Source organism: Pinus tabuliformis, chromosome 4_1 (genome assembly GCF_031772625.1).
Source record: "Pinus tabuliformis cultivar Carrire ecotype Pingquan chromosome 4_1, CPIR1, whole genome shotgun sequence".
Lineage (NCBI taxonomy): Eukaryota > Viridiplantae > Streptophyta > Pinopsida > Pinales > Pinaceae > Pinus > Pinus tabuliformis.
In genome coordinates this window covers 584,510,662-584,523,719 of record NC_142303.1, presented here as the reverse complement: position 1 = coordinate 584,523,719, position 13,058 = coordinate 584,510,662, and positions in this window count along the sequence as shown.

The following is a 13,058-nucleotide window of genomic DNA, read 5'->3' as shown; positions in this document are numbered from 1 at the left end:
GAACAAGAGAAAGAAAGATTAGAGAATGATGCTCCATCTACCTCCTCGAGTGAACATTCTTATTCTTCTTCATCTTCTCATCATTCAAATGAGGAGATCACTCAGAGCCTTCAAGAAGAGAACACTGAAATGAGGAGGCTTCTACGAGAAGAAAATGAGGAGAAGCAAAGATTGCAGTTTTAGTTACGAGCCACAAAAGAGGCCCTGGAAAAATTGAAGTGGAACAAAGGCTTAGTGAAGCCATCATCACCTATTTCATAATCGAAAATAAAGGTAAACAATGTTGATTGTTCTTCAGTTTCATTTTCACATAATGTTATTTCTGTTGGAAGCCTTGAGGAACCCATTTCAGGAATCGACCTGAGACTCCTTAACAACATGGGATACACTGAAGCAGAGTGCTCGAAGGTAGCAAAAAATTCGAAGGCATTGTCCAAGCCATCAAAGAAAGAGGATGATTAGAGCACATCACAATCCTCCCATGACAGTGGACATTGCAGAGGAAGAGCTAAGGCAAACTCTCATTACCAGGATTTCAAGAAAGGTATAAAAATTATTGGTATTCAAAAGTGCATTTTGATTACAAGTATATTGTTAATGTTGAGCAGAAAGCATGGCGAAGAAAACCATGCAGTTTTTGTGGTTTGCATATCCATGTGGTCACTGAGTGCTGGAAGAGAATGAAAGAGGATGAGGCGTGAAAGGCCTTCTCCACATCAGGGAAGGAAGAAGGTTAGGCAGGCATGGAGGAAGAATAATTTTTGCAATCATTTCAACATAGGTGGACATCAAAGATCCACATGTTGGAGGCTCCACCTAGTGTAGGAATTTACAGGGTAAGTTCCTCAGAAAGAACACCAAAAGGACACCGCTCACAACCAGATCTCAAATCAATACACCAGTATTTTTGATGTGGTTAAAACCCTCAAAGTGCAAGGAGGGAAACAGTCCACGGCCTGCGCCAACGTGGCTACTACAGGCAATTTATTAATCAAAGAATGAAAATTTACATAAGCTTCTCTCATGCACGGATTACCCGAACAATGACCCTCCATGCGCTTTAAATAGAACTCATGGACCAATCGGGTGTCAAGCCACGGATCAAGTGTCGGTAATACCGAGGTGAGAGTGAACCGTCGGATCACTACATATCGTGACCGTCGGATTGTAAGTTACAAAATGTACAACGGTAAAGAAAGACACTTTACCTAACTCTATACCTAACTCTATACTAGACCAAGTTGAACTTAACTATATCCTATGTGTCGGAATATCCTAACATCCCCCCTTAAGAAAAACTTGGGATAGGATTGAAGGATTTACAAATATGACACAATAGGAGAAGGAAGGAGGCACTAGAGCCTATCCCCCCTTAGTGACAACTTCCTGAACTCCAAGCATATATCGAAGTTTAGTGAACTTCGCCTCTGTGAGAGCCTTTGTGAAGATGTCTGCAACCTGATCATCTGTTGAACAATATTGCACTTCAAGAACATGGTCATGAATGAGCTTTCTGATGAAGTGCATGTGTAGTTCAATGTGTTTGCTGCGCTGATGCTGGACTGGATCTTTGCATAGCTGAATGGCACTTTGATTATCACACCAAAGTGTGGTTGGATGCTGCTGCTCAAAGCCAAACTCTGATAGGATCTGACGAAGCCACAAGGCTTCCTTACTAGCTTCCACGGCACCACGATACTCTGCTTCTGCTGACGAAAGAGAAATGGCAGCCTGTTTCTTACAAGCCCATGTAATAGGTCCTGAACCAAGAGTGAAGACATAACCGGCAGTAGACTTCCGATCATCAGGGTCACCAGCCCAATCAGAATCAGTGAAACCAACTAATAGAGGAGCTGCTTTGGCACTGTAATGAATCCCAAACTGTACTGTACCTCGAACATAACGAAGTATTCTTTTAGCTGCTTTCCAATGACTTTCACGGGGGTTTTGCATAAAACGAGCAACAAGGCCAACAGCAAAGGAAAGATCAGGACGAGTATGGGTTAAATACAAGAGTTTTCCTACAAGTTGACGGTATAAGGTAGCATCAACTTCAGGAGAAGTACAAGAGACTGAAAGTTTGACTCCAGACTGAAAGGGAGAAGGGGCTGGCTTACAGTCTTCCATGTGAAAATGACGAAGAATATCACAAGCATACTTGGACTGGGAAAGGAAATACCCTCCTTGGATTGCAAGACTTGAAGACCGAGAAAATAGTGTAAGTGTCCTAAGTCTGTCATTTCAAATTTCTTTTTAAGGCTGGACTTCACATGGTTGATAAGGTTGGGATCACTACCAGTAAGGATAAGATCATCAACATAAAGAACAAGGATGATAAGAGAGTTGCCCACTTTCTTGGTGTAGACAGTATTGTCAGAATGACACCTAGAAAAGCCAGATTCTAAAAGAAAGCTATCCATTTTGGCATACCAAGCCCGAGGAGCTTGCTTGAGACCATAAAGGGATTTCTTAAGTCGACAAACAAGGCTGGAGTCTGTTTGTATGAAGCCAATGGGTTGTTCCATATAGATTTCTTCCTGCAAGTCCCCATGCAAGAAGGCAGATTTAACATCCATCTGATGGACTTCCCATTTTAAAGAGGCAGCAAGGGAAAGAACAAGGCGGATAGAGTTCATTTTGGCAACAGGGGAGAAGGTTTCAGTGTAGTCAATGCCTTCAACCTGTGAAAAGCCCTTAGCAACGAGACGAGCTTTATGTTTATCAACTTTCCCATCTGGTCCATACTTGGTTTTGTAAACCCATTTACATCTAACAAGTTTGCGTCCCTTTGGTAGAGGAACAAGATCCCATGTATCATTTGTCATCAATGAATGATATTCTTCATTCATAGCTGCTTCCCAATGTGGATGGCCTGAAGCTTCTGCAAAAGTGTCAGGATCATGATTTACTGGAGCTTGAGCCAGTAAAGAAGAGGCTCTTTCAAACTGAGAACGTGTACGTCGCTGATCTGTAGGATCACCGGCAAGATCACCTGCTGCATCCCGAGTAGCACGGACCCATCTTGGAAGTTGAGGATCCTGAGAAGGTGGGGGAGGATTATCATCCTCGCTTTCATCATCTGAAGAAGAAATGTTTTCAAAAGTAGAAGAGATAGGAAGAGGTGGCACATCCGCCGGACTAGGCTCGCAGGCCGATTTATTTTCATCAAATTTTACATCTCTTCTAATGATAACATTTTTGGACTTAAATGGAATAAGTCTATAACCTTTTACATCTTCAAATATCCAACAAAAGTACATTTCTCACTCTTAGGTTCTAAAGCTTTATGCTTTTCATCTGGAATATGGGCCCATGCTTCACTTCCAAACACACGAAAGTGACTTACATCTGGTTTAATGGAACTCCAAGCTTCTTCTGGAGTGATATTCTCTAGAACCTTAGTAGGAGTGCGATTGATTATATAATTTGCACAATTAATTGCTTCGGCCCAAAAACTAAGACTGAGTCCTTTAGATTGCAGCATACAATTAGCCATTTCCTTTAAGGTGCGATTTTTCCTTTCAGCTACACCATTTTGTTGTGGAGTGTATGGAACAGTATGTTGCATTTGAATTCCATTTTCGGTGCAAAAGTTGATGAATGTGTTTTTAACATATTCTCCACCATTATCAGTTCTTAGCTTAAGAATTTGATGTCCAGATTGTTTTTCAACAAAGGCTTTGAAGGCCAAAAATGTGTTAAATACTTCGCTCTTGAGTTTTAAGAAGTATACCCAAGTGCGTCTGGAGAAATCATCAATGAAAGTTAAGAAGTACTTGCAGCCAGAGAATGAAGCAACAGGAAGAGGACCACATAAATCACTGTGCACAAGCTGTAAAGGGGCTGAGGCGTGCCAAGAGGCACGTTTGTCAAAACTGTCCCGATGATGTTTTCCGAGTACACATCCGGAACAAACACCATCTCTGCAAGATACCATAGGAAGACCTGTCACCATATTTTCTTTACATAGATGCTGAAGGGAGCGATAGTTTAAGTGACCAAATCGCTCATGCCAAAGTTTGCTCACTTCATCATTATGAGCAACAAATACTGAGGGAAGATTGGATGACCCAAAGTTGTGAAACTTATACAACCTTGTGGAATCATCAGCAAGACCAGTAGCTAGAATCTGTTTAGGATCTTTTAGATCCTTGATTACAACATCATGAGGTGAAAATTCAACAATTTTACCTTCACCTGAATGAGTTATCTGATAGACAGATAGAAGGTTGCAGGATAAGGTTGGAACACATAATACATCATTAAACTGACCATTGTCTAGATGAACAGTTCCAGTCCCTACAACATTAAGAGATCTATCATCACCAACATATATATTTTTGGTGTTACAATCATTTAAAGAAGAAAACATGGCTTGGTTTTTGGCCATGTGATAAGAGGCTCCAGAATCAATGAGCCACTCATGAGAATGAGAAGAAGAAGAAGATACATTTAATGCATAACCAGACTGAGATGATTGACAACGACATGCAGAAAGTGCCATTCCGGAAGTTGAAGTTGAAGTAGGCTCCACATGGATGTTATGTTTCTTCATTGCGGCTTCCAAGGCTTCCATCTTCTTAAAGCATTTAGATTCTAAGTGGCCATCTCGATTACAAAAGTTACAATGTCTATCAGTCTTCTTCCATTTGTTTTTATTGGTCTTATCATTTTGCTGAAATGATCTTTCATTTTGAGGCTGAGTTGGTTTAGGACCATTCTTTTGAGGATATGACTTCTTAGGATTCTTTGAATTTGGTTGCTGCTGGGCGGCTAACGCTTTCGTGGAAGAGTTTCCAAGATTAAGAAGACCAAGGTGTAAGAGTTTTTCTTGTTCTCTTATTAAGGAATCACAAAAGGAGTCAAAGGAAGGGGCCTTGTAGTCTTTTCCTTGACAAATGAAAGCTTCCCTTGTAGAATGGAAAGTGGAAACAAATACAGAGTAGGCTGGTCCCAACTTAGTAAGGATGGAATAAATAAGGTTACCATCTTCTTTCTTAACTTTAACACCTTCCAAGAGATATCTAAGGGTCTTGAATTTGGACAAGAAATCTTCAATGCAAGAAAAATTATTAGGATCCAAAGTAAGCAACTCATTTTCAAGTTGATGGGCTCTAATTTCATTTTTAATCCCAAAAACTTTAGCGAGTTTTTCTAATGCTTCATGAGGAGTCTCAAGTTCTGCAATGTGGAATCTAAGATCAGGAGAAATAGACATCCCTATCAAACCACGTGCTTGATCTTGTCTATTTTCCCATTTTGCAGCCTTGTCTTCATCTTTTGGTTTCTTCTCTTGGTCTGTGGCTATTCTGAAGAGACCTTTACTTCTAAGTAAATCTTCCATGTAGGCTACCCATTGGAAGTAGTTAGTGCTGTCAAGAATGACTTGGCATGGACTTTCCATTTTTTTAAAAACTGAAGCTGAAGATGCTGAAAGTAAGTGTTCCAATGGATAGATCTCGAAAAAATAGGCGGTTTTAAAAAAAACGGCTCTGAAAAAGGCTTCCGGATGAAGAAGTTATGGCTTTTTGAAAAAAAATTGTTGACGTTGCCGGCAAAGTGCGCGAATGTGCGGAAATGGAAAAAATCCGCCCCCACAAAATGGAGACTTGAACCCAAGACCTCTACTCTCTTAAAATAGCTTTGAACCAATTGATCTATACAAAAAATTTGAGAGAGAGAGAGAGAGAGAGAGAGAGGGGGGGGGGGGAGGGCCTTGGTTTGCGTGCTTGCCTTGAGAAAGCTCTTTTTCCCTACAAAGCACAAAACACAAAACCCAACACGAATATGCAAAGAAAAACGAACCTTGCGGCTCGAAGTTAGCTTTAGCCAAAAAACTAGAAATTTTAAAAAAAATCTCAAAGTTAGCTTTAGCCGAAAAACTAAATATTTTTCTCAATGTTTCTGATTTTCCGAGATCACACTAAGGTGCAGGGAAAAGAGCATACGCATGAGAAAAATCCTTCCTTTCTGTTTCTGATTTGCCCAGATCGCACAGAGTCGCAGGGCAAAGAGCATACGCAGAAATGAAAGGTATAGATCCGGTTAAAAAAAAGGCTAAATAAACCGAAACGAAATAAGCAGAGAGAAAATAACAGTAAACTGCAAAAAAAACACTGTATACCTCCCGATCTGAAAAATGACGCAGCTAGGGCTACCGGAAACCTTTTCGCGTGAAACGAAAGGGGTTCCTCACTGGAACAGATGCTCCGAACGCAACAGAGCAGTCCTCTCGGCCCGAAAGCAGTCAGAAACAACAGATCTAGGAAACGACAGCCGCATGCAGTTCTACCGGCTTCAGATTTGGATCACCAATGGACGCGGCCCTCAAATAGCTCTGATACCATGTAGGAATTTACAGGGTAAGTTCCTCAGAAAGAACACCAAAATGACACCGCTCACAACCAGATCTCAAATCAATACACCAGTGTTTTTGACGTGGTTAAAACCCTCAAAGTGCAAGGAGGGAAACAGTCCACGGCCTGCGCCAACGTGGCTACTACAGGCAATTTATTAATCAAAGAATGAAATTTTACATAAGCTTCTCTCATGCACGGATTACCCGAACAATGACCCTCCATGCGCTTTAAATAGAACTCATGGACCAATCGGGTGTCAAGCCACGGATCAAGTGTCGGTAATACCGAGGTGAGAGTGAACCGTCAGATCACTACATATCGTGACCGTCAGATTGTAAGTTACAAAATGTACAACGGTAAAGAAAGACACTTTACCTAACTCTATACTAGACCAAGTTGAACTTAACTATATCCTATGTGTCGGAATATCCTAACACCTAGAGTAGTGTCTTAAGGACAAAGTACCCATGCAGGAACCAGATGGTGAAGTTGTTTAATAAGCAAATTCCCCACAAGGAGATGACCCATTCAGCGTGATAAGTCAGAGATGGTTTTAATGGATATAGTAGCTTGTCATGGCCGCATTTTTTACATCATATGTTGAGATATAATTGTAAAAGTGATGATTTGTTTTCCATCGCTTATTAAAGCAACGATGATGTTTTGGCCTTTTATTGATAGCTAGGGTATTGATTTCTAATATGATGTACACTTGACCAAAGAGTGTGTGTTATAAAGTCTTGGAAAGTATGGGGATGCTTGGGTCATGATTGGTCATGTAATTGAACATTTAGTTTGCAAAGATTGTACTACAAGTTTGTAGAGGATGCATGTCTCAATTCATCACTTATGGCTTTGAAGAACAAGGGTGAAGGAGAAAGAAGTCTGACATGTTATGACACTTGTTGTGCATACAATGTAACATAACAGTTATAGATTTTGTTTATGCTTTTGGAGGACCAAAAGCTCCTCAGTTGAGAGGAATGATCCGGGTTAGAAATGCTCAGAATTCAGAAGTGGCTCAGGAAAGGCTCAAATATCAAAGTTCTTGTATTTCACCGAAACCAAAACCAGATCATATTTCCTGTCGTCCTAATTACAACGGTGCAAATGACACTCAAATCTGAGTTCATATGCTCAAGATATTCATGGTCAAAGTTCTAGTCAAACTAGGCCAAGTGGCAGTCACTAAAGAGGCAATAATTTGGCAAAGTACCAGCGCACGAAATTTGGCCACTGGAACGAGTGAATTTGTCGCCTCTTTAATTTTTCTAGTGACCCTTAAAATCCGATCGAAAAAATTTAGCTAGTTGGTTTTATAAAACGAAATATATATATTTTATAAGGAGGTGGTGGGCCACGATCCCCACCACCCCACCGCATATATATTATATGACCAATTATGGTTGGTGGATGGTCAAACCCCGCCAACCCCAAAATCTATATACAATATATGGGTCAATAACCCACCTGAAAACGGAGCCAGCAGAGTTTGAACCTGCTCGACCAGGTTGGTTGGCCCTCCAATTAGACAACCCCAAATAGCATGTGCCAACCCATAAACGACCAATGGTTATGTAACAAATGCACCAAAAAAACTAACGCACCCATTTTTTGTTAATAAAAAATGCGTGTTATATGGGGGAGGCTCACTGGCTTGACCCCGAGACCTCCACCCTCAAGGCAACAACCCAACCATGTGCCCAATAGGCACGTCTTTGTATTGTCCACCCAAAAATATTTATTTAAACCATGCTCATTTTTCCAACAGAGAAGGAGAACAGTGTGCATGGAACCTAGCCCAGGCGGGGTACATTTTTTGAGACAGGTATATTCTAGGGGAATATTCCACAAAATATTCCATGCAGAATTAGTGAGGAATCTAAAAGATTCCCTAGAGGGTGATTTTTCACAGTGTCACATTCATGCCAAGTTTATACTCAAATGAACCAGAATTTCACAGGGAACATGATGGTGTGGTCTATTCCCCATCTGAGAACCAGACTTTTAGGCAGTCAACAGTGAGAATTTTTTGTAGAATCTAAAAGATTCCCTTGGAGGCTGATTTTTGACAGAGTTGGAATGATGCCAAATTTATAGTCATTTTTCTCAGAATTTTGCAAGGAGCACAGTGGTGTGCTCATAATGTTCATCAGAGGAATGGATCTTTTGCCCATCTCTAGAAAGGAATCTTTAGGATTCTCAAGGGTCCAAATTTTGATGGTGTTAGAAAGAGGTCAAGTTTATAGTCGCTTGACACGATTTCACACCACGAATTCAACGACGATGTTTGTTTCATTAGTTGAGCTCTGCATTTTTAGGCCATCCGAGAAAGTGGAGGTATATGAAACATTAATGCCATGTCTTTCTTTTGATTTGTGGAGATGATGATTTTTGTCGTTGAGATCCTTGTTACCATTATGTTGAAGGATATTTCTATGTCACGTCATTTATTATCTTGTCATGCTGAAGGAGGACCCATATGAGTGAGAGTTCCTGTAGGAGAATGTCTCGTGGAGAGACATGCCACTCTTGTTGAGGGAATTTATCCTTGTAATGACAACGAATATACCATGTACATCATCATCAACTTGCAAAATTTAATGAAGCGGCCTCCCCACTTTTGACACGAGCCTGGAGACGTAACTCATGCTGGGTGAACTTTGTTATCAATGTGTGTGTGTTCTTTGTTTTGATGGTATTCATTATGTTTCATCTTCTTTAAAGCATGAACATGTGGTTTTTCATACTCTTTCACATGAAATTCTACTAACATCACATAATTAAAAGATCTTGGTTAATTCTAGTAGCGGAGAGATCTGGATCACTTCCTCGAGGGAGGGCCCAGGAATATGGAAAATTTTTGAGGATTAAGTTATTACTTTGTACATAAGTTTGTGACTGATTATGAGAGTAGATAGTTTTAATGTGCCAAAAAAAAATTGTTTTGTGTTGTTGAGTTGCGAGGAGAAGCCATTGCTTGAAGGAGAAGAGCACCAATGAATCTATAAGGAGGAGTTTGTCTCGAATCGATCTGACTAGTTTAGTGAAAAAAATGGGAAAAGATATAAACAGAGACCGAGGCATGATATGCACCTACACTGTTTGCTCGATCGCTCGCTTGCCTCTTTTGTTCACTTCAACTGCACTGACTTTCTTTGCATCATGTGAGCTACTGCGGGCTATTGTGAAGCACTTGAAATTGTGGATTGTGTGGATGTTGCTTTACTATCAATTTTGCGTGGAGTGTAATCTTGCCTAAAACAAATCTATCAAATTACTAACTATAGTAGCGTATGAAAAGAAACTAGATGATGCTAGAAGGGAACCCACAACTACCTTCAACAATCAATGTGCTTAGCATCCATGCAATCAAAGTAATTGGAGAAATGAGTGTCATCAACAGGCCTTTTGCAACACTACCACGGGATGGAGTTCTACAAGTGTAGGAGGAGCACTTGACCAAGACTAGTTGGGAGTACTAGGCATACCTTTTTGGTAGACGAATGATAAGTATATACATATAACAGGATTTGTGTATGTCATAGGGGTCTTGTAGGAAAGTTATAGAAGCCAGCAAGGTATGCACTTGTCAATGCCCCTCACCTCCCATGCATGTCAGACGAAGGCTATGTTGGAGACAATAAATGAAGCGCCCAACCCTACCATGCTATTTAATTTATGAGAAAGCATAAGAGGGCCAACAGAAAAAGGAAGTAGCAAAGTCGATCCTAGGACCAACTGATCATTTGTCTAAGTCTCGTTCCACCTTCACTGTAAAGGAAACATGCTTGACATTTTTTTATGAAAGAGTTCTCGGACAGGCTATTTCTGAAGGTTTATATATTCACTGATTTTGATGTATTGTGCATTGTGTTTGAGAGTTTGCAAAAGATTGGTTCTATTATGGGATTTTCTTTGTTCAGTTCTTTCTTTATGTTTTTTCGTTCTTTGTTAAGTTTGTTTGTGAAAGACAAAGAACCAAAATTAATGAAAACATATTAATAGGATTATCGGGCACTAAATAAAAACATTATCAGGAATAGGTATCAAAGCTCACAAATTAATGACCTTCTTGACTAGCTATAGGGGGACAAGTACTTTAGTAAGATTTATTTGAAGTTCAGTTATCACCAGGTTCTAATAGAACCCATGGATATATGGAAGATAGTCTTCAAATCCAAGGAGGGCCTTTTTGAATGGTTGGTCATGCATTCTAGATTTACAAATTCCCATACAACTTTTATGAGATCGATGGATGACAACTTGCAACCCTTTACCTACTTGTTCATGGTTATATATCTGTACTACATCCTCATCTTCAACAAGAGTTGGGAAGAACACTTGCAACATATTCTACAGGTCCTTCAAACCTTGCGACAACAAAAATTATGTGCCAAATTGGAGAAATGCACCTTTGGCATGAACCGGGTCCAATATTTGGGTTACATCATTGATAAGCAAGGCGTGCATGTGGATCCGGATAATATCCAAGTCATTCGGGATTGGATAACCTTGACCACTTTAATAGAGCTTTGCAACATTTTGGGCCTTGTCAATTTCTATAGAAGGTTCGTGTTTGGATTCTCTCATATCACTTGGCCTTTGAGTCAAGTTACCAAGGGAAAAGCAAAAGCAAAGTTTTTCTTGTATGATTCCCAACAAAAGGTGTTCATTGAGCTGAAGCACTACCTTTTCTCCTCCTTAGTGCTCACATTTCCAAACCTGCAATAACCATTTGAAATTGAGACAAATTCCTATGACTATGCTATTGATGTAGTTCTCACAAAACAAGGACATCCAGTGGCCTAACATAGTGAGACACTCTTTGATACAATTCGGAAATACCCCACTTATGATAAAGAGATGTATTCCATCGAACAAGATTGTGGGCAGTGGAAACATAAAATTTTGGGGAAGGAGATGATCATCCACACAAATCACTGACCTATCCAGTGTATACATACACAAGGGAAGTTGTAGAACGACCACCATCATAAATTTTCCACATATATGCAATAGTTTCATATGAACATTAAGTACAAGAATTGCAACACCAATAATGTTGCATATTTCCTCATTCGTCCACCAGCTGAAGCACTGACCACTAGTCTCGACTCTTATGGGCACGATAATTATGGATGGCTGTAGCTTTACAAAAATGATCTAGAATTATCCATGACATACCATATGTTGATGGATGGCAAGCAATTTCCATAATTCCACATTTAGGATGCAATGTTATGCCAGTTAGGACACCTTTGTGTTCCTTCAAGCGAGTGTAACAAGATAATTTGGAAGGTGCACTATAGTCGAGTCGCAGGACACTTTGGTGTAGAGAAGACAGTGGCTGTACTGCAAAAGTATTTTGACTAGCCAAATCTTCGATAAGATGTTAGAAAATATATTAGATCCTGCATTGCTTGTGTCATCGTCAATCCAACCATTAAAATCAAGGCTTGTATATTAAGTTGCCTATGCCTAGTTGACCCTAGGAATCCATTGCGATGGACTATATGTATGGCCTTCGTTTTACCAAGCATGGTAACGATTGTATATTTGTGGTCATCTAAGTCACCTGACACGGGGATTCGGGACACGTAGGATTCGGGATTCGTGGTGTCGGATTCGGGACATGCTGACCCCCCGGAACAGGACACGTTAGGACACGTTATATATTATTTTATTAAAATATATATATATATATATAGATATATATAAAATATTTAAATATATATATATATATATATATATATATATATATATATATATATATTAAAAATTAGATATTATCATATTTCTTACACAAATTTTAATTAATGATACAAATTTATTGATTTCAAACATAGATCTTCATCTATAGCTATTAGCATGCATAGTACATACAAAATTCAAATAAATGTCAGTGGTACTGGTCACATAAATGATAAATCTATTAAAAATTTAAATCATGATTCATAATTCATAATTGAAAGACCTTACAACTACAAGATAGTAAGATAAACACACTGACAACTGTAGTTTTCTCATTAAGTCATCAAATCAAAATGTGTTACATAGGTAGTGTTGGTGCAATGCCAATGGCAAATAGAAATAGAAAATATAAAACAACTACAGGTATACAAGCCTCAAGGCATCAATCAGCATCAGAATCAGCATCACTGTCCCCATCATCATGGTCCCCACTGCTCTCCTCTACATCCTCCTCCTCCCCTGTATCCATAGTCGCCTTTGCATCTGCTGGAATGGAGGCTGACCCCTCTAATTCATCAAATCTAACAGGCTCTAGCACTGGATCATTGAGATCCATGTTGGCCAATGCCAACTCAACAATGGTGTCCAGACCCATATCATCAGGAACAGTGTTACTTGGGAGCGGAAGCGAAAGCGGGGAGCGAGAGCGAAAACGGGAGCGGGAGCGACATATTCAGAAGCTCTTGGTTTGGTGCTCTTGATTAAATACGAGTTCCATACCCTAATACATGACAAAATTCAATGGAAACATTGCAATCCCCAATCCTAAAATCCTGAAAAACTGATAAGTCTGCTGGATTTTGAATGAAATCTAAAATTCTACTTTCTCCATATGAAATCCAATGAGGCCAGAACCACTCTCAAACATCCTGAGTCATTTCATGGTAATGTTAAAAATTTAAGTAAAAGGATGAAAATGAAGATTAAGGAGAATGTCACTTTTAC